At 41.6% G+C, this 20200-nt stretch overlaps 1 pseudogene; it reads left to right on the top strand.

Moving 5' to 3' along the window:
* Positions 1 to 10568: 10568 nt before the first annotated feature.
* On the top strand, positions 10569 to 15298 carry LOC126630089 (COP9 signalosome complex subunit 7-like; annotated as a pseudogene).
* The last annotated feature ends 4902 nt before the right edge of the window (positions 15299 to 20200 follow it).

The raw sequence follows: 20200 nt of genomic DNA, 5'->3' as shown, positions 1-20200 counted from the left end.
CGAAGTAGGCGGCGAACAGCTCGCTGGAGTTCGGATCCTCCAGCCGGATCTCGGCACCGTCAGAGTCAGCAGATCCATCCTTGCCACCATGTTATGGAACCTCTCGGCCCAACCCAGGACCAATCTCCCATCTCCTCTTTTACATCGGAGCCACTGCCTCCCAACAACAACACCGCCGCCTCTTCTCCCGCACCCCGTCCTGGCCGTTGAAGTAGACCCAGTCATCATCTCCGCCGCTTACGTCGTTCGCAGCGATTAGCCTGCTGTCAACTCCTCCTCCCCAAAACTCGCAGGCCGGAGATTCTTGAAACCCTTACAATGATGGTGGAGCTGGTGAACTTCCCGAAGACAGAGATCTCGCCAACATTCCAGTCCCCAATCAAGCTTCTAGCGGAACTGACAGTGGAAATGCATGGAGACCTCAGTATGATGATAACTCTGCAGCCTCGTTTAATCGGTAAGGGTTCAAATGGAGAAATGATCAAGTCTTCGGCAGATGAAATTCAATCTGGTTTGCAACTGTGAGCTGTAATCCATGTGAGCGGAATCCCTCTCATGAGATACTGATACAATGATCAGAACTGGAGTCTCTCCAATCATTAAGGGAAAAAATTGTTCGTCGTCCGTTCGGTGTGAAAACTACTGATTCCACGGGTTTGGCGGATTGAGCTCCCTTAATTTCCGATAGCAGCTTCAAAAGCTTTATGGAAACCACGAAACCACTCATTCGACTGCATCTCCGAGATAAACCCAGTGCACGGCAGGGACAAATCAGTGCAACACCATTAAAACCCCGTGATCCTACTGGGTCCTCGTCCTCTTCGATGCTCCGAAGCTAATCCGCTGTTTGGGGGATTGGGATACGGTTTTGGAAAAGCTTGGAAATGGGAACCGGGGTGTGATTGAAATTCACCTGGAGAGGTTGCAGGTGGCCGATTTGGGGCTTTCCGCCATTTCGAATGCTCAAATTTGGAGGTTTTGCACATTGTTAAGGCTCCTGAGTGTTCGAATTTTGGGCTTATTTGTGTTGCCGAAAACTGCAAGCTGCTGAGGAAGCTTCACATTGATGGATGGAGGACGAATAGGATTGGGGACGAGGGTTTGATTGCCATATCGAAAGAGTGCCCCAACATACAGGAGCTTGTTCTGATTGGTGTGAATCCCACCTCTTTGAGCCTAACTGCAATTGATTCCAAATTGCCAAAAATTGGAGAGGTTGGCGCTCTGCGGTAGCGGGTCAATTGGAGATGCAGAGTTTGCTTGCATTGCTGCGAAATACGTGGCGTTGAAGAAGCTGTGTATTAAGGGGTGCCCAATTTCCAATGTCGGGCTTGAAATGCTTGCTTGGGGTTGTCCCAGTTTGTCCAAGATTAAGGTCAAGAAGTGCAGAGGAGTGAGTGGTGAGGCGGCGGAGTCTATTGGCTGTGCTCAGTGGCTGCAATCTGCCCTTTGCTCATCACCCAGCGCCGTTGTGACTTCTCGCCTTCTTCTTCGGCCCTCAACTCACGTGCGTGCTATCCATGCTCTCTGCCCTCTTTCTCCAACTTCATAACCGCTGTCAAACGACTAGCCGGTCGTGAAGCTCGAAGCACCATCTTCTCGGCTTCCATGCTTCGCTCAGGTGGAGGGTCTTGGGTTCGAAGGTTGGCGTGCTTCTCATGCTCAGCAACATTTGATTCGGCCTCAACATCATCAGCAACGTCAGCATCAGCAGCGTGATTCTCGACTCGGAGCTCGGCTTCATCCCTGCAAATTCCCCATCCCATCGTCAAACTTTATACAAAAAATATATATTAAAAAATGGGATGGTGGAGCAAAGTGGTGATGGCACCGCGTGAAAAAAAGGAGAGGTGCATCTGGCACCATGATTAAAGGCCAAAAAATAAAAAATAATAATAATAATAATAAATAAATAAAAATTGTTTGATATTTGGTGCTCTGGCACCATGTGCAAAAAAAAAAAAAAAAAAAAAAAAAAAAAAAAAAGGCATTCAGAGAAATAAAAGTTCATTTTATTTATTTTTTCTGAAAGTTTTACATAAATTCGCATTATACATACCTTAAAAAAAAAACAATCAAATCAAATTAAATTGACAAGAGGGGATATTCAAGGACGATCAGGTGGCGCCTCACAACTCGGCAGAGCTCTAGGAAGAGAAGGCGCTGGAGGTTGACTGTTTGAAGCCTCAGCAGTCGGTACAGCCCCAGAAGACGAAGGTAAATGCTGCTGGAACAAACCCACAAACCTCTGATGATCAAGCAAAATCTGACCATCAGATTCCTGCATCTGGTTCATCTTCCTCTTCATGTTTGTCGCATAGCTATGTGCAAGCTTATGCAACTGTTTATTCTCTTGCTTGAGCCCTCTAATCTCCTGTTTGAGACTCATCACTTCAGCCGCCAACGATTCAACTTGACGGGTTCGAGCAAATAGGCGTTGGGCCATGTTGGACACAGAACCCGCACACTGCACACTGAGAGCCAGAGAATCCTTAACAGCCAACTCATCAGACCGTTTGGAAAGTAGTCTGTTATCTCTGGGAGTGACAAGGTTCCGGGCCACCACCGCAGCGGTCATATCATTTTTCATCACCGAATCCCCAACGGTAAGAGGACCAGTAAGGGATATGAAGGATGGGCGCCATATGTTGTCTGGAGAAGGCGGGACTGCCTCTTCACCAAGATTCAAGTCAAAACGACGGTCGGAGGGTCCAGACATTTTCAAAGTGTTGAAGGAAGAAGAGATCGGACAAATCAAGATCTTAGAAGTACAAGAGGGGAGTTTTCACAAGCGAAGTGTGCTTTGAAACGAACTGCGTGCCTCTATAAAATCAACACTCGACGGCATTTCAGAGATCGAAGAGGTGAGCTCAGAGTTCGAAAATGCCGATTCAAAAATCGAAGAGGCAAGCTCAGAAATCGGAGAAGCATCTTGCTTTTCCAGACGCGTTAGCACCCGTCACATGCAAACTCAGCTTTGCGGAAATCACGGGCAATTTGTTAAAGCGCCAATCCCAGATATCGAAGAGGCGCCAGTCTTTTTCAACCTCGTCAGCACCCGTCACGCGCAAACTCAACTTTGCGGAAATCACGGGTAATTTGTCGAAGCGCCGATCCCAGATATCGAAGAGGCGCCAGTCTTTTTCAGCCGCGTCATCACCTGTCATATGCACACTCAACTTTGCACAAATCACGGGCAATTTGTCGAAGATTTTCGGTGAATGAGAAAACACGTGAAGTTTACTGTTCAATCACGCGTTAGTTGCCGACACGAGTGAAAGAATAATACCTCTACAGGTATTAAGAGACCTCCTATAACTGTCCACCTTCACCTTCCATAGCAAGGCAGACATACAGAGCCTTTCTTCATCTCCAAAAATGCTTTCCCAACGAAACCTCTCGAGTCATTCAATGTTCCTTATTCCTTGGGGCACCTCTGCAAGCCAATGACTCCAAAGCAAAAGTATCTCGTATCACCAGGGTAGAAGGCAAGAGTATCTCATATCATGTGTTCTCCCTGTCCTTTCCTTTGTCCTTGTTCTTACCTACAAAGACAAGGATAAAGAAAACAATATGCCGGAACTTCCACTCAAACTCGGGTAAGGAATCGACCGCTTGGAACCCTTCCCTGATTGCCTACCTAGCACTGCTCTCGAGTACTCGCCTTCCACTGCTGCTGTACTTTCAAAGAAGCTGCCACATCTGCTTGGAGGACAGATAAGGCAAGTGAAAATGATACCTTGCAGCATGTGGAGACAAGGTGCAGAAGGAACAAGCAGAGAAGAATGCGGTCTGCACGATCAACTCAGCAGAAGGAGTCCGAACTGAGGAACTCGAGAAGCTGCCACATCTGCCTAAAGAAACAAGCAGAGAAGAATGCAGCATGCACAGTTAACTCAGCAGAAAGAGTCTGAGATGAAGAACTCGAGAAGATGCCGCATCTGCCTGAGGACGGTGAACTCGTTTTGACCCTCAAATTCTTGGGTCGACTTACTAGGCGTTGTGGGCTGCACGTGCCGATTCACCACCCTTGAATCAAATCCTTAAAGACCAAGTCACCAATTGGAAGAGGAGCCCATCAATCTCGAAGATCATACCGTTGACCAAACTGCTCAGGTGTGAATTAGAAAGATTGAACAAAGCAACAAGTCGTCACCTTCACCTCGGGCCTGCTTACCATGTGTTCGAGTCAGCCTTCAAGAATCAAGCCTCAACGGCCCTTGAAGAAGCTTCCAGCCACCTTCAAGATCAAGCCTCGACGGCCCTGGAAGAAATCACAAGTCCAATTCAAGATTAAGTGTCTACCACCCTTGAATCAAAACCTAGTTCAAGAATAAGCTGTGGAAAATCAACAATTGGAGGAATCCAGAAAATCCTTCAACCCAGTTCAAGATCAAAGCTGTGGAAAGTCAACAAGCGCAACAAAATACGTGTCGATTCACCCACTACCAAAGCCAAAGATCATCTGCCACATAAAGCTCCTTGTGGTCCAATTTCAACCTTCAAGATCAAGCCTCGACGGCCCTTGAAGAAATTTCAAACAACAATTCAAGATCAAGCCTCAACGGCCCTTGAAGAAATCTCAAACCCAATTCAAGATCAAGCCTCAACAGCCCTTGAAGAAATCTCCAGCCCAATTCAAGATCAAGCCTCGACGACCCTTGGATCGACATCTACAGTAAGGGACTTCAAAACGCATCTCCTACACGTGACAAGCACATGTATACGACGTGCCTTGAAGTGGGGGCATTTGTAGACATCGAAATTTCGTAAATAAATGTTGACTGATAAATCAAAGTGTCAACGCTCATGTATTACATAAATTTTGCACGTAGCGTGTGACTCAACGAAAATTGAAATGAGTTGGAAAAGTCATCAAATAGGACACGTGTCAACACCTGGCAGAAACGACTTATTTCATCTGGGATATTATATTCAAAATTAGGCATTGGAAAATTCTATAAATACAAGCCCATTTCATTCATTTTAGGGGACCAATTCATATTACACCTTGAAGCTCTGAAGCTCTGAAACTCCGAAGCTCTCAAGCATCCAGGTTCCCGAAGAATCAAGAAAGCCTTCTTTGTTCTTCGTTCATCGTTCTTCCAAGATCAAGCCCCGACGGCCCTTGAAGAAAGTGTTCTTCGTTCATCGTTCTTCCAAGATCAAGCCCCAACGACCCTTTGGATCAACAATCATCCACCAACTCAAGATCAAGCCCCGACGGCCCTTGAAGAAAGTGTTCTTCGTTCTTCGTTCATCGTTCTTCCAAGATCAAGCCCCGACGACCCTTGGATCAACCATCCACCAATTCAAGATCAAGCCCCGACGGCCCTTGAAGAAAGCACCATCGTTCATCATCCGTTCATCCAAGATCAAGCCCCAACGGCCCTTTGGATCAACAACGTCGACAAATCCACACATCCAACCGTTCTTCAAGATCAAGCCCAAAAGCCCTTGAAGATCCGTTCATCACTGTTCTTCAAGATCAAGCCCAAAAGCCCTTGGAGATCCGTTCATCGCTGTTCTTCAAAGATCAAGCCCAAAAGCCCCTTTGAAGATCCGCTCAAATCCACCTTCAAGATTAAGTCCACGGCCCTTGAAGAACGTTCATCCTTAGATCAAGCCCAACGGCCCTTTGGATCAATCACACATCCACAAATACACACCTTACGGAGATCAAATCAGAGGATTAAAATAGAGAGAGATTGTAACCCAAAATCATCAAATACAAATATTTGTTTGTGCACGTTGTTCTTGTCTCTTTCGTTTCAGGAATTTTCCGTGTTCACAGTTATGCCAGATGGCATTCTCGCGAATGTAAGGGCTAGCTTGTGGGTTAAAAGCCTCAGCTAGTGGATTGAAAAGCATATATGAAAAACAATTAGAAATTTCCTTTTTCTTGCTGTGCAATTCCTCTCCTCAGTACCCACCATTACCACACAGTCAAGGTTGTAGCTAGGTATTGGCTTGGGTTTTATCATTGGTATCACCCTCCGATTCTGGTATCCCTTCTGTATATGCCCCGTTCCACCACCACGGCCCGCCTCTCTGCCATGGAATCTCGTGTTGCTGCTATTGAAACCATCTTAGCCAACCTTCCCAATCAGTTCGCTGAAGCCATTGATCATGCTTTTGAAACACGATTGCCTGTCTATTTCGAGCAATTTCATCGTGAGCAAGCTGCTCGCGGCAGCGGTGAGGGTTCTTCTGCTCCTCCTTTCACGGATCTTCATCCACCTCGTGACATGGACCGCATCCACGCGCCGCACAATTCGGTCACCCCTGGCAGTGCTACGGTCAAGCCACCGTGGTCTCCGCGCATCGACTTTCCCCGATTTGGCGATGGTGACGATTTGTTAGCCTGGATCTATAAGGCTGAACAATTTTTTGTTTATTATAGCATTCCCGCTTCTCAGCGCGTGGTCACAGCTTCATTCCACCTCGAGGGGGAGATAGGTATCGATGGATGGATTGTTCCAATACTACTCCCTGTTGGGAGGACTTCACTCAGGCACTGTGTAAGGAGTTTGATCCTTCCGAGTTTGACGATAGTACTGAGGCACTCTTCAAACTTCGCCAAACAGGTACCCTGCGTGATTATATTGCTGAATTTCGAAAACTGGCTAATCGTACTTGTGATGTTGGTCCTCTCTTGTTAAAGAGTTGTTTCCTTGGTGGCCTTAAACAGGAATTAAAGTATGATGTGAAATTGTTGAAGCCTCATTCTGTTCATGATGTTATTGCCATAGCGGTTCAGTTAGATACTAAGTTTCAAGAGCTCAAATGCGGTATCACTAAACCATCACCCACAGTCCCTAAACACCACCCAAACACTACTACTGCCATCAATCCATATGTTCCTCGGGTCCAAAATTATCCTGTTAAGAAGCTTTCTCCAGCTGACATCCAATTAAAATGGGACAAGGGCGAATGTTGGTTTTGCACTGACAAATGGGTTCCGGGTCATAAATGTGGGTTGAAGCAATTGCTTATGCTCGATGTTGCTGACCAAGCGGAGCTTGATGCGTTCACCCCGGACTCACCTCCTGAAGTTTATCACATGGAACTCAGTGAGTGTGCGTTCTATGGGACAACCGCCACCCCGAAAGCTCAAACTATGAAAGTGCAGGGCATTCTCCAGGGTCATTATGTGCGGATTTTGTTAGACTCTGGCAGCACGCACAACTTTGTCGACACTCGGTTGTTAAAACAATGGGGCCAACCAGTTCATCCTACTAAGTCATTTAAGGTCATGATTGCCGATGGTGGTAAAGTCCAAAGTTCAGGTTGTTGGCAGTCCGGTGCAATGTCCTTAGGAGGTTATACTTGCAGTGTTGATTTGTATTCATTGCCTCTCGGGGGTTGTGATTTAGTCTTGGGGGTTCGGTGGCTCTCTTCTATTAGCCCTGTCTTATGGGATTTCCATCACTTGACTATGGCATTCACGAAGAACAATCAGCACTACCAATTGTTTCATTCTGCGGCTCCACCTTCTCTTATTCAAGAAGTCTCCTTACAGCATCTTGAGAAGGAAGTTGCTAATTCCAACTTGGGCCTTTTGTTGTATTCTATAGAGATACAACCGATGCTTGTTCGTGACTGTGAGTTGTCCTCAGCTCAATCTACACAACTGAATGCGTTATTGGCCGACTTTGAGTCCCTCTTTGTGCTGCCATCTCAACTTCCACCCTCCCGCTCACATGATCACCATATTCCATTGTTGCCCGGTGCCAAACCACCTAATATACGGCCCTATCACTATGGGCCTCTTGCAAAGGATGAGATTGAACGAGCTGTCAAGGACTTATTGGATGCCGGTTTTATCCGACCCAGTCATAGTCCCTTTTCCTTCCCTGTACTTCTTGTCAGGAAGAAAGAGGGCACTTGGCGTATGTGTATTGATTATAGGGAACTTAACGCTCTCACAATCAAAAACAAATATCCAATTCCTCTTATTGATGATCTCTTGGATGAACTTTGTGGTGCCACCTATTTTTCCAAGTTAGATCTTCGCTCCGGTTATCACCAAATCTTGATGCAACCTGCTGATGTTGAAAAAACAGCATTCAAAACTCATGCAGGCCATTATGAGTTCTTGGTAATGCCTTTTGGGCTTACTAATGCCCCGGCAACATTTCAACAACTCATGAATGACATTTTTCGGCCTTTATTAAGGAAGTGTGTGCTTGTATTTTTTGACGATATCCTCATCTACAGTCACTCTTGGGAGGATCACATGTCCCACTTGTTGGCTGTTTTCCAAATCTTACAGCAACATCGCTTGTTCCTTAAGAAATCCAAGTGCTCTTTTGGTCAATAGTGTGTTGAGTACTTAGGCCATATCGTGTCCCGAGAAGGGGTAGCTGCAGATCCTTCCAAATTACAAGCCATCCGAGATTGGCCTATTCCTAAGACTTTTAAAGAATTGCGGGGTTTCTTGGGTCTCACGGGATATTATCGTAAGTTCATCGCTGGATATGGTCAGATTTGCCAACCCTTATATCAATTGACCAAGAAGGACAAATTCTATTGGACTCAAGAAGCTACAGTAACTTTCAATCAGCTCAAAGATATTATGACATCCCCACCAGTTTTAGCGTTACCTGACTTCTCCAAACCCTTCGAACTGGAGTGTGATGCCTCAGGTAATGGCATTGGAGCCGTGTTGCAACAAGGGGGAAGACCTATTGCCTTTACCAGTCAAGCACTTGGTCCAAAAAATCAATCTCTCTCAACCTATGAACGGGAGCTTATTGCCATCGTTTATGCTGTGAAGAAATGGCACTCCTACTTACAAGGCAGGCACTTCACCATTAAAACTGATCATTGCAGCCTCAAATACTTTTTGAGTCAGAAAGCCAATACTCATTTCCAACAAAAATGGGTCTCTAAGCTTCTCGGCTATGACTATGAGATCCAGTTTCGTAGTGGCAGTGACAACCATGTAGCTGATGCTCTCTCTCGCGTACATGGCTCTCCTCTACTTCCTGAATGTGCAGCAATATCATATCCTCATTTTGGTTGGTTTGATGAACTTCGACAATAGAATGAACATGATTCTTGGATTCAGAGTAAAGCTAAGGAGTATTTCCAAGCACAGGAGACTAATGCTACCACCCCTACATCTTCTAATTAGTCTTTCCAGAATGGGTTTTTACGGTACAAGGCACGGATATTGTTAAGCCCTTCCTCTCCTTGGTGCACCAAGCTTGTCGAAGCTTATCATTCCATATCTGCTGCAGGTCATCAAGGTGTGATTAAAACTTACCACAAGCTTAAGAAGGACTTTTATTGGCCGAGTATGAAGAATGATGTCAAACTCTTCGTTTCGGAGTGTCACATTTGCCAACAACATAAGTATGAAACAGTGGCACCTCCTGGAAAACTGATGCCTCTTCCAATTCCTGAACGAATTTGGGCTGATATAAGCATGGACTTTATCGTCGGACTTCCTAATTGCAAGGGTAAGACTGTTATCATGTTGGTGGTTGATCGGCTGTCCAAATATAGTCATTTTGTTCCTATGGCACATCCATATACAGCGGCTAGTGTAGCACAGCTTTTTCTTGAGCATATTTTCAAACTCCATAGCATGCCCAACTCTATAGTCAGTGACCGTGATCCGATCTTCATAAGCGCCTTCTGGAAAGAGTTATTCAAACTGCACAATGCCAAGTTGTGTATGAGTTCGGGCTACCATCCTCAAACTGACGGTCAAACTGAGGTTATGAACCGATGCTTGGAAACCTACCTGCGCTGTTTTGTTGGAGGCCAACCTAAAAAATGGGTACAATGGTTATCGTGGGCCGAATGGTGTTTCAATACCTCATACCACACTTCTTCTAAGTTCACACCCTTCGAATTAGTGTATGGTTATTCCCCACCTCATATCACACCGTATGAACCTGGTTCTACAAAGTTCGCTTATGTGGAGCAATGTTTGGTTGAGAGGGACAAGGTTTTGGATATTCTGAAAAGGAACCTTGAATTAGCTCAGACAATGATGAAGTCACAAGCTGATCAAAAGAGATTGGAATGGAGTTTTGAAGTTGGCGATATGGTTTATATAAAACTTATTCCTTATCAACTCCAATCCTTGGCTGCACACAGTTATCATAAACTGTTACCCATGTTCTATGGTCCCTATAAGGTTCTCAGCCGAGTAGGTGATGTGGCTTACAAAATTGAACTTCCTGCCATGGCTAAAGTCCACCCTGTTTTTCATGTCAACAGTCTTAAGAAGCACTTAGGGCCGAATGTGGTAGCCAACAACCTGTTGCCCCAAGTTACAGAAGATGGTCTTCAACAGTTGGTTCCTGCCTCCATTCTTGCCAGGCGCATGTATAAGAAGGGTAATTCTGCCGGCGTTCAATTGCTTGTTCAGTGGCAGGATCAAGATGCCAGTTCTGCAACATGGGAGGACTTTGAAGACTTCCAAGCTCGATTCCCTGCTTTCTCTCTTTAACCTTGTGGACAAGGTTTTCTCGAAGGCGGGAGTAAATGTTATGATCTTGCAATTGGCCTATTAGTGAATCCTTGGATCACTATGAAGTAGTAGTTAAATAATGGGGGTCAGATTGTATTAGAGTAAGGATTAGATTGTAATAGTCTTGTTAATTGTGGGTTTTAGTTTTAATTGAGTTGTTGTTATGCCAGATGGCACTCTCGCGAATGTAAGGGCTGGCTTGTGGGTTAAAAGCCATATATGAAAAACAATTAGAAATTTCCTTTTTCTTGCTGTGCAATTCCTCTCGTCAGTACCCACCATTACCACACAGTCAAGGTTGTAGCTAGGTATTGGCTTGGGTTTTATCAAAAGCAAGAGGAGGTCATTGATCACTTCGTGAAGCAAGCCTCATCACTCGATGGCTCGGCTCTCGGCCCCCTCGTCGCAGAAGTCACCTCCCACCCTGCCCTTTTTGCCTTTTCGGAAATTATCGCTGTCCCTAATGTTCTTCAGGTTCCCATGTTTCTATTTATTTGTTGTGGAATTTCAGTTTTCTGTGTATATTTTGGTCGTGTAGTTTCTGGGTTTGAGCAAAGGATGTATAATCGGAATTTTGTTGCAGCCAAAGAGAAAATAAAATTATTGATTGTTACTGGATTTTGTTTCATACGCATATGTTTTTTGAAGTGGAATATGTGCAGCTTGAAGGAACTAAAAATTCTGTGTACATGGAGTGATTATAAGAGTAAGCACGCAAAAATCGCTTCATCTTTTGGTTGATTTTCTAATGGGTTTATTATTCTCTAGCTGTTGGTTTGATTGCTTTGGTCATCTTGCACCAAATCGATTAATGCTTGTTTTCCGCTTCCATATCTGTGATGAAGAAATCGAACAATAGGTCGTACCCAGTACACAAGGCTCCCGCTTTACGCAGGGTCTGGGAGAGGTGAATGTCGGCTAACCTTACCCCCATTTATGGAGAGGCTGCTCCCAAGTCTCGAACCCGAGACCTACCGCTTATGGGCGAAGGCACTTGCCATCGCACCAAGTGCGACCTCTGATGAAGAAATCGAACAATAACGCCCTAAAATTTAAATATCAACAAACCCTGTGCAACATGAAAACAAAACTCAGAAGGAGAAAAACCCAAAATTTGAGCCACCATTGGAACATCTGTTGGTTCATTGTATGAAACATTGTGCGCAGCCTCATTCTCAAGAACATGTGGCAGGGTTTTGGGTGCCAATGCAGTTGGTGCTTTTGTCATATTAATGTATACTTCTATCAAGCTCTGCTGCAGATTCATCACTTCATCACCAGTTTTTGTTTCTTACTGTTGCTTTGGAGATGTCAAAGAAGATACTTTCTTATACTTATTCACTGATAAGATGAATAAATGGAGGCAGCAACATATTTTCGTTAGAAGAAGTGTAAACTGGCACATTTGTTTTAAAGCAACTGCCGTATCTTTTATTAAATTCTACTACTATGTCTTTTATTATTCCCTCCATAACATTTAAGCTTTTCCTTACTTCAATAATTTTTGAAATTCAGGAGATATTGTCAATTCCCAGGAGAACTACTTCCCATAAAGTTTCTGAGTATATTTTCTATGAAAAAAGAAATTAAGCGTCTCTTTGGCATTGTTATGGAATTTAAGAAACTGAAATGTATTGTAGGTGATGCCAGCCGTCTCCCACATTTGGTCCCTGATCAAGTCTTAAAGCTGAAACAGCTTACTGTTCTTACACTGGCTGAGACAAACAAGGTATGTTTCCTTAAATGCATAATCCTTTGAAAAGTTGTTGGTGATATACATCTCTGATTGCGTAGTAATGGTTATGGCTGTACGGTTTTCCAATGTGAATATATGGAGCTTGTCACCTTTGGTACTTGATGTCCTCCATGCTTCAGAAAATATGTCATCAAAAATGAAAGGAGAGGAAAAATTATCATCACTTTTAGACAAGTCTTATGGACAGATATTTGTTTTAGTTGCACTTGGAGGAAAGACTGCAGTTACCAATTGAATTCTGAAATTAATAGGTGATGGTGCCTTTCACTGCAAACGATGACATGAAAAAGTTATATGCAATGCCAGAAGCTTATTAGTTCCAATCAAAATTCAGGAACAATAGTGGACTTACAGGTCTTAGTATCTGATGCCTTTGATTGAACATGTCATGAGATTGTTGTGCTAAAAGAGCATGGAGAGAGTCTTCTAGAACCTTTTTAAGTATTTGTAAAGTAGTGATTCATCATATCATGAAATTAGGTGTCTAGGTCACTATTGTGTTGATATCCGGTTTTTATATACACAGATGTCCCATATTGTGTTGTGCATTCAGTTTTCTCTTATATTCTTGAATTATTTTCCAGGTACTACGGTATCATCCACTTATGCAGGAGTTAGATGTTATCAATGTACGAGAGCTCGAGGATTTTCTCATTAATGAGTGCATGTATGCGGTAATAATTCTTTCATCCGTCTACCTCTATTTTTTCCCAGTTACATTGAAATATGCATCTTTTACTGGACAAAAAGGTTTCTTTAGTGAAGGGGAATGAATAATCATAACTTTAATGAATTGTTATTCAAATACAGTACAAATAAACACTCTTCTCCCGTCCATCTGTCCACCAATTTGACTCAAGTGTGCATGGGCAGCAGGACTCTGCTATGGTTCTTGCCTGTGTAAGAATTTATTTTTGAATACCGGACGGTACCTGAAAATTGTTACAGTTAGTTTGGTCTATGAAGCACAGATATTCCAAATATTGCAGGTGTGGAGTATCCTATGAGGATATGGCCCTGATGCACCACCCCCCCCCCCCCACAACACCCCAACAGTTATCGGATACAGATTTGCAGTATTCATTGACATTTTGTAAGTTTTGACTTTTGGATATAGTGCAACATCCGTTGTGTACATACGCATCCCCAGATGCCCTTGGCATTTTTTGTGTGAATCTTTTTCTTAGAAATGGGGGTCGTCCATTGGTACTTTTAAATTACAACTCACTTCTGACTCTGTTATGTAGATTACTTATGCACATATACGTGTAATGTGATATATACTATTTTATTATTCCATCCTTGTTATATAGTAATTTATCCTGTATTTGTATCTCTGTAACATAGTTAAGTGGATAGAGAAAACATGAAGGAGATGTCTGATTGTAACTTTATATGTTTTCTCTTAGGGCATAATAAGAGGAAAGCTGGACCAGTTGCGAAAATGCTTTGAGGTTTGTGTTTATTACTGCTGCCTTTGCTTCAAATTATTTTTAATTTTAGTGTTGTTTTACTTGTTTTCGCTTGCATTGGTCTTTGTTTATTTCCTTATAAGAAATATCGAATCAATTATTTCTTGTAAAATTCAGGTCCAGTTTGCTGCAGGGAGAGATCCGAGACCTGGACAACTTGGGAGTACGATTCAAACACTGTCAAACTGGTAACGTCTCTGATTTTGATGCAGTTTCTCTGTTGGGTTGTATGTTCAGTATGCATATATGGAACTTCTTATTTAGAATTTGGTCCTAAATATGTGCATTATGATCTGAAAACATTCATGTCTGACCTTGATTGCATAAAAGTTTCCCTGACTCTTAGTTGTGTGCAATCAAATGATATGGAGCATCTGTTACCAATTTAATGAAATTGTTTCATGTGGTAGAGTTTATTAACTACTACCACATTAAAAAAAGCGGTTCCATGTTTATCGTAGTAATGCATTCTCGTGTTTAATCCAGTATGCTGACTTTGTGATATTTTGCTTCTAAGTTAATGATTTCTCAAGTTTCTTTTTGAGATATAAATCTGATGGTGTTGCCTAAATTTTGAGTGAATGAAAACGTAGGTTGGATACCTCAAGCAATCTTCTTATCTCAATTCAAGAAAAGATGAAGTGAGCTGATACTATGACTGAAGTGGCCAAGGAACACAAGAAAGAAGTTGGAAATAGGGTGGAAGAAGTAAAGAAGTCGATTTCCATCAAGGTCAGTTTAATCCTGTTGTATTTTGCGTATTGCTTCTGCAAGTAATCCTTGCTAATAAAGAACGGGATCCATTTTGATGATTTGAACATATGGCATGGGATGGTAAAACACGATATTATGATTTTATTTTCGTTGATGTATTTCTCTGCCACAAATGTGCACATCAGCGCCTTTTTGATGAGCTATTCTGAAGCTATACATAATCATAGATGAATGAGTTCTTTATTGGGATATGTTGGTCGATGTGTCTTTACTTACATTGTGGCAGAAGTTCCCCACTGTAAGCAGGCCGACATTGACTTCCCGGGGGATGAGGAGATCTACTCCGAACCTGAAGGAGTGATGGACTATGAGGAAGACCGTAGTCGACCAAAGAGGTAATATAACCACCTCATTTTCTTAGTTATGATTTTTATTTGCAAATACAAGGCTATTCTTGCACGTGTTCTACTCGTACAGTAAAGGTCGTACCCAGTGCACAAGGCTCCCGCTTTACGCAGGGTCTGGGAGAGGTGAATGTCGGCTAGCCTTACCCCCATTTATGGAGAGGCTGCTCCCAAGTCTCGAACCCGAGACCTACCGCTCATGGGCGAAGGCACTTGTCATCGCACCAAGTGCGACCTCTTCTACTCGTACAGTAAAAAAAAAAAATCACTTTCGCTCTTGGTTTCCTCTCTTTTACTGCCAAAACTATTATCGGTGATATTTGTACCTTTGGTTCGAGTGATCAATATGATTTCCCTTCATTCCACTGTTTGACTTGGAATTGCAGGAGACGGCATCCTATATATAAGAGTTGAGAGTTGGAGACGACGATTATTTAGGCAAGTTCAAGTTGCCTTCTTTCCACAATGTCTCTGGTAATAAACATTCTTATTTAAACTCCCATTTTTAATGTTATAAGAGTGATCAATATGATATTTGTACCTTTAGTTTAGCTCGTCTTAAATCCCTTGTTATTCCAATTGAGTTGACATGAATGAATAATGAAACAACATTTGTTGGTGCGGCTAAACATGCTTTATGGATGGATATTCAGATACTAGGGCTCTACTTCTTTCTTTAATGTTATACGTAGTATTACGCTTGCTCTGTAGCACTCGAATGCAATCACTGAAACCGATTAAACGCCGTTAAAGCATACCTTGAGGAAATAATTTTTAAACACCCATTTTTTAAAGCATTTCCAACAATGCTAGCTATGGTTTTTAAATTTATAAATGCAATGCGGCGTTCAAAATTTATAAATTTTTGATCTGAGTAAAACATTCAAAGCAATCCAAATTACTTTGCTTTGCTAAAAATATGAAATTGAAAATAATTATTATAGATCGTAAGTGGCTTGTGGCTCACTTGGTTAAGAACATTCGTCCTTGCACTCGAGGTCTCATATTTCAATCTCCTTCCCTGTAATTTAAGTGAGTTTGGTGTACGTACACTACTCTTATCGTTTGTCCCAAAAAAGTAAAGAATTATAATAGTTCACATGATTATACTCCAACCTTGGTTGAGATTTTTCAGTACCTTGTGGTGGAGGTCTGTATATTTTTTGTGTATTTTAGAAGGGTGAATGGATATGGATTTGTATGAAAATTGTTCGTTATTTTAGGGAGTGTTACATTTACGTCATCATTTCGAAATTTACGCAAGGCACACAAATCATTTTTCTTTTCGTGTTTTTGTAATAGGCTCACAAATCATTTAACAGAAAGAATAGAAACTAAATAACTAAAAAAAACATAGATAAACCAACAAAAACATACAGTTAAACCTCCATAAATTAGTAATCTTGGGACCAAAGAAAATATATTACTTTAGCAAATGTTAAATAATTGACAAATTAAAAAATTATTAATTTATCAATCATATAATATTCCTCCTTATTTACTCAAATATTGTACATTTTATTTAGTTTCTCGATTTACGAATTAACAATTCTATACATTTGTTTAACGAAGTACAATTCATGAGTTTTCTTATTTCTCCCATAAGTCATAGTAACACATCATACATAGAACAATGGTTTCTAATCTCAAAGGTGTAAAGAAATCAAGAAATCATTAATTTATATATTACGTGGAACTTATATAAAATTTTCATTATATATGCTCTTTGATATTTAGCGAATTATTAATTTAGCACATTATCGCCAAGTTTGGACCATCCAAAAATATTATTTAATTAGCCTTATTGTTTTATCGGATGTTTTAAATTATCGAGGTTCTAATGTACATGAAGCTCTGTAGTCAAATTGTTTGCTCCCTAAATCCGCCATGGCGCCTTGCGGGCATACCGGGGATTTGCTCACATACGAGATTGGTGGGGTGCGGGCGTGCCACTACTAGATGCCGATAGTAGACGGGATTTGAATGATTGAGGTTGCGCCTGAGATTGACTTCAAACCAAGAGATTGTGCCATTGAGTGGGAGTGACTCAAATCAAGGTTCTTTGTTTGCCTTAAAAATAAGGACTTTACTTATATGGAAAGATTGAACAATATGTAAATGACAAAGGAAAGTGAATGACTAATATTGTAGATTGCTTGTAAATTAAATGACTGAAGATGAGTTGTACATGAAAACTACAAAGGAGATCGAAACTGCAAGTAAGCAGCAGAGCTAATAAACTAGATAAAAGAAGGCTTTTTGTGAAGGTTTATCTCGAAAGGGATGAAGGCTTGGTGTTGACTACAGCTTCGTTGAAGGCAAATCTGGTTTGAACAGAGTTTGTGCTTTTGTTTGTTTGTTTGAGTGTCTCTAATCCTTGTGTTTGGGCTCCTTTAAATATAGATCTGGAGGAAACCCCCTGTTGAAGACATTGCATCTGCCCAAAAAAAACTTGGGCAGTTTGTATTTCACTTGCCAACTTGCATGGAGAAATAATATTAAAAGGGGAACTTGCATTTCCACCACATGCTTTCATCACATGTCTTCCCACTTGTAATAAACTAACATTTAAAATAAGCAAGTTGGCTTCTTTCTCATGTCTCTTGCCCGAAAGCTCTCATGGTGCATTCTCATCCACTTGCATGAAAAAGCATGCACTTGTCTTGATTAAACAATTCTTTTGGCAAACCTCCACCACAAAAACAAATGGGAGAAACAATATTATAGTGTCAAACCCCTCCACTTGATAGCTAAATATCTTCAAAGTTAGTCTTCTTGCATATTAATCCTCCAAATATCATAATTTACCCAAATTGCCCAAATAAGTAAAAATGGGTATATTTTGAGTGCAAACATAAATATAAATTGTAAACCATATGTTTAGGCATTGCACTAAACTTCTTGTTCCCCGTAAAGACTTTGTTCAATGCATCAAGGAATGAATTTAGCACTTAGAATTTGGATTGATTACCTTCGTACATCTTGCCACCTGAAGTGGCTATTCCTCCTCCGTCATCCGCTTGTCGAAAACAAGATCCCACTGGCTTGGTGCAGCTAAACTAGTGTCACACTTGTTTGGGCTAGATCTGTCCCTCACACAACTTCCCAGGGTCTTGCTTGTCGGTTAAGGTTTGCTGCTTGGTGTGCTACAATATGAGTTTGCTATTAGTTTAAATGGTGCCTTTGTGGGGTCTTTGTTAGACATTGAGGCTCACAATCAAAACTAATATGGATATGAGCGTATCTTTGTATAACAGATTGTTCTTTTTTTTTGTTATGAACTGGGTTGATTACTTGCGCCACAAGTTACTTAGACTTCTTGATTCTATTGGATTGTTACAGATGGGTTAAGTCTGTATAAAATTCTTTTTCTTGCCTTGTAAACAAGAACTTTTACTCATAATATTATATGTCCAGATAAAGGGAGTTCAGGACCCTTCAAACCATTTCTTTGATTACATTTAACACTAAAGAAGCAAGGTTAATAGTGTAGCCAAATTAATCATAGATGAAACTTTGAATGAAAAACAGTTCAAAATGATTTAAGACACAATGGAAGATATATTAAGGTTCATCTTCTTACAACCACTTCTCTTTGTGTTTTACAGGGGTTGTAATCTTTGGAGAATGAGATAAAAATCGGGTTTACTAAAGGGATTAGATACTACAATAATGGGAAAAAGTAGCAGAGCTTCTAAAACTTGACAAAAGATGGCTCTCTATGGTGGATTTATGACTAAAAGAGTAGAGTCTGGACAAACTAAAACTTTCTGGTTTCTTGCTTGTCTAAGAGCAAAGTTGGATGTCTTTTGATTGATTGATTGAGTGTCACTATCCCTTGTGTTCGTTGTTGCTTTTATAGACTCTTTAGCCCGACTGTCCAAGCCTTACCTTTTGGTGATGGTCTCCAGAACATGGTGAGTCACCATTTATTTACCTATCCATGCCCTCAAAAAGTACTTTTTGCTGGGGGTGAGCTGCCCTTATGAGTGTTACTTCTCACATAGGCTTGTTGCCTATTCCTTGGCAAAAACGATTTTCAATTCTTCATGGGCCGTCGATTTGTTTGAGCCTAATCCTCCCCTTACTTTTTGTGTTCTTGGGCCTCTACGCTCACTAAGCCCATCATTAAATGTCCACTCAAATAGTGCCCCCTTTAATCATTGTTAAGTCTGCTAATCAAGACATTGATAATGATTAAAATTAATTGCTTGCCGAAACTGGGTATTAGCGCCACTTAATTAGCCGTTTCAAACAAATCTTTGCACTAACCCACAATTTCCAAAGTTAACTACTTGCCCGTTAAATAACTTCCATTTCACTTTTCTCGGCCACCTCCTTCAGTAAAGTTGACTCCTTCAGCTCCCAAATCTCTTGCATTCTCAGCCTTTTCTTACCTCAATTTCCAGTCACTATTTCACTCATTTCTCTTGAATTCAACAATGACTCCCAAATCGTGCCCTGCATGCGAGTCTGGAGAAGGGATTGTCGCCTTCATTGCCTTTAGGCTGGCCTCAACCTGTCCATTTTCTTCGAGGAAAAATGAGCTTCTCTCAACAGCTCTTATATTCTGGAACACAAGGACTAATACCTTCGATTTCAGAGTGGGCCCCATGACTTCCACCATTCTGGATATGGGGGCTTAGGTCTTTGGTTTGTGGCCATTGGGCAAGTGTGTAGACATTACATATTATTGGTCTTCACCCTCATGCCCTGCTGCTGAAGGTTCAGAGGCTTCTCAGTCGATCACTAGCTTGGAGTATAACCTCACTACTTTTGAGTATGTGAATTATCGAAGGAAATCTAAATGTGGACTTGTGCTTTGTTAGGTGGTGATAGAACCTGATGCCTTGACTATCGTGCTAGGGTACATTAGCACGGACTCCAGGTAAGTGACTTTAATAGATGTGATATTGGTAATTACCAGGTTGTCATAATTATGATCATGTGTGGATATGAATTGGTTTTATGAATATGTTCTGTTGAATTGTTATTCCAATACTTCGACATCAATTTATCTTTATGAAATGGGGTGTGGTATGTATATTGGAAATGTGGTTTGATTTGTATGATTGGCATGTTGAGATTAATGTGAGGACTAGTAATGGACCGTTAACCATTATGATGGGGATTTGTTGCTTCGATACTGTTTCACCTTCCGCTTCGGTGATTGGTTCTAAATTTAGTAATTGTGCCTAATCTCCCTTTGTTGAGTTTTTGTAAATTAAGTAGTCTGTGCTTGTCTCATTTCTTTGAGCCGTTGTACATTCTGGTTGTTGGTCTTCTGCGATTCCGTTGAGTGATGGTCCGGAATCGTATCCACTCGGATTCCGTTGAGAGATGGTCTGGAATCCCTTTTATTCCG

This window comes from Malus sylvestris, chromosome 7 (assembly GCF_916048215.2).
Source record: "Malus sylvestris chromosome 7, drMalSylv7.2, whole genome shotgun sequence".
Lineage (NCBI taxonomy): Eukaryota > Viridiplantae > Streptophyta > Magnoliopsida > Rosales > Rosaceae > Malus > Malus sylvestris.
The sequence above is the reverse complement of the archived record's forward strand: the minus strand, read 5'-3'. Positions and strand labels throughout refer to the sequence as shown.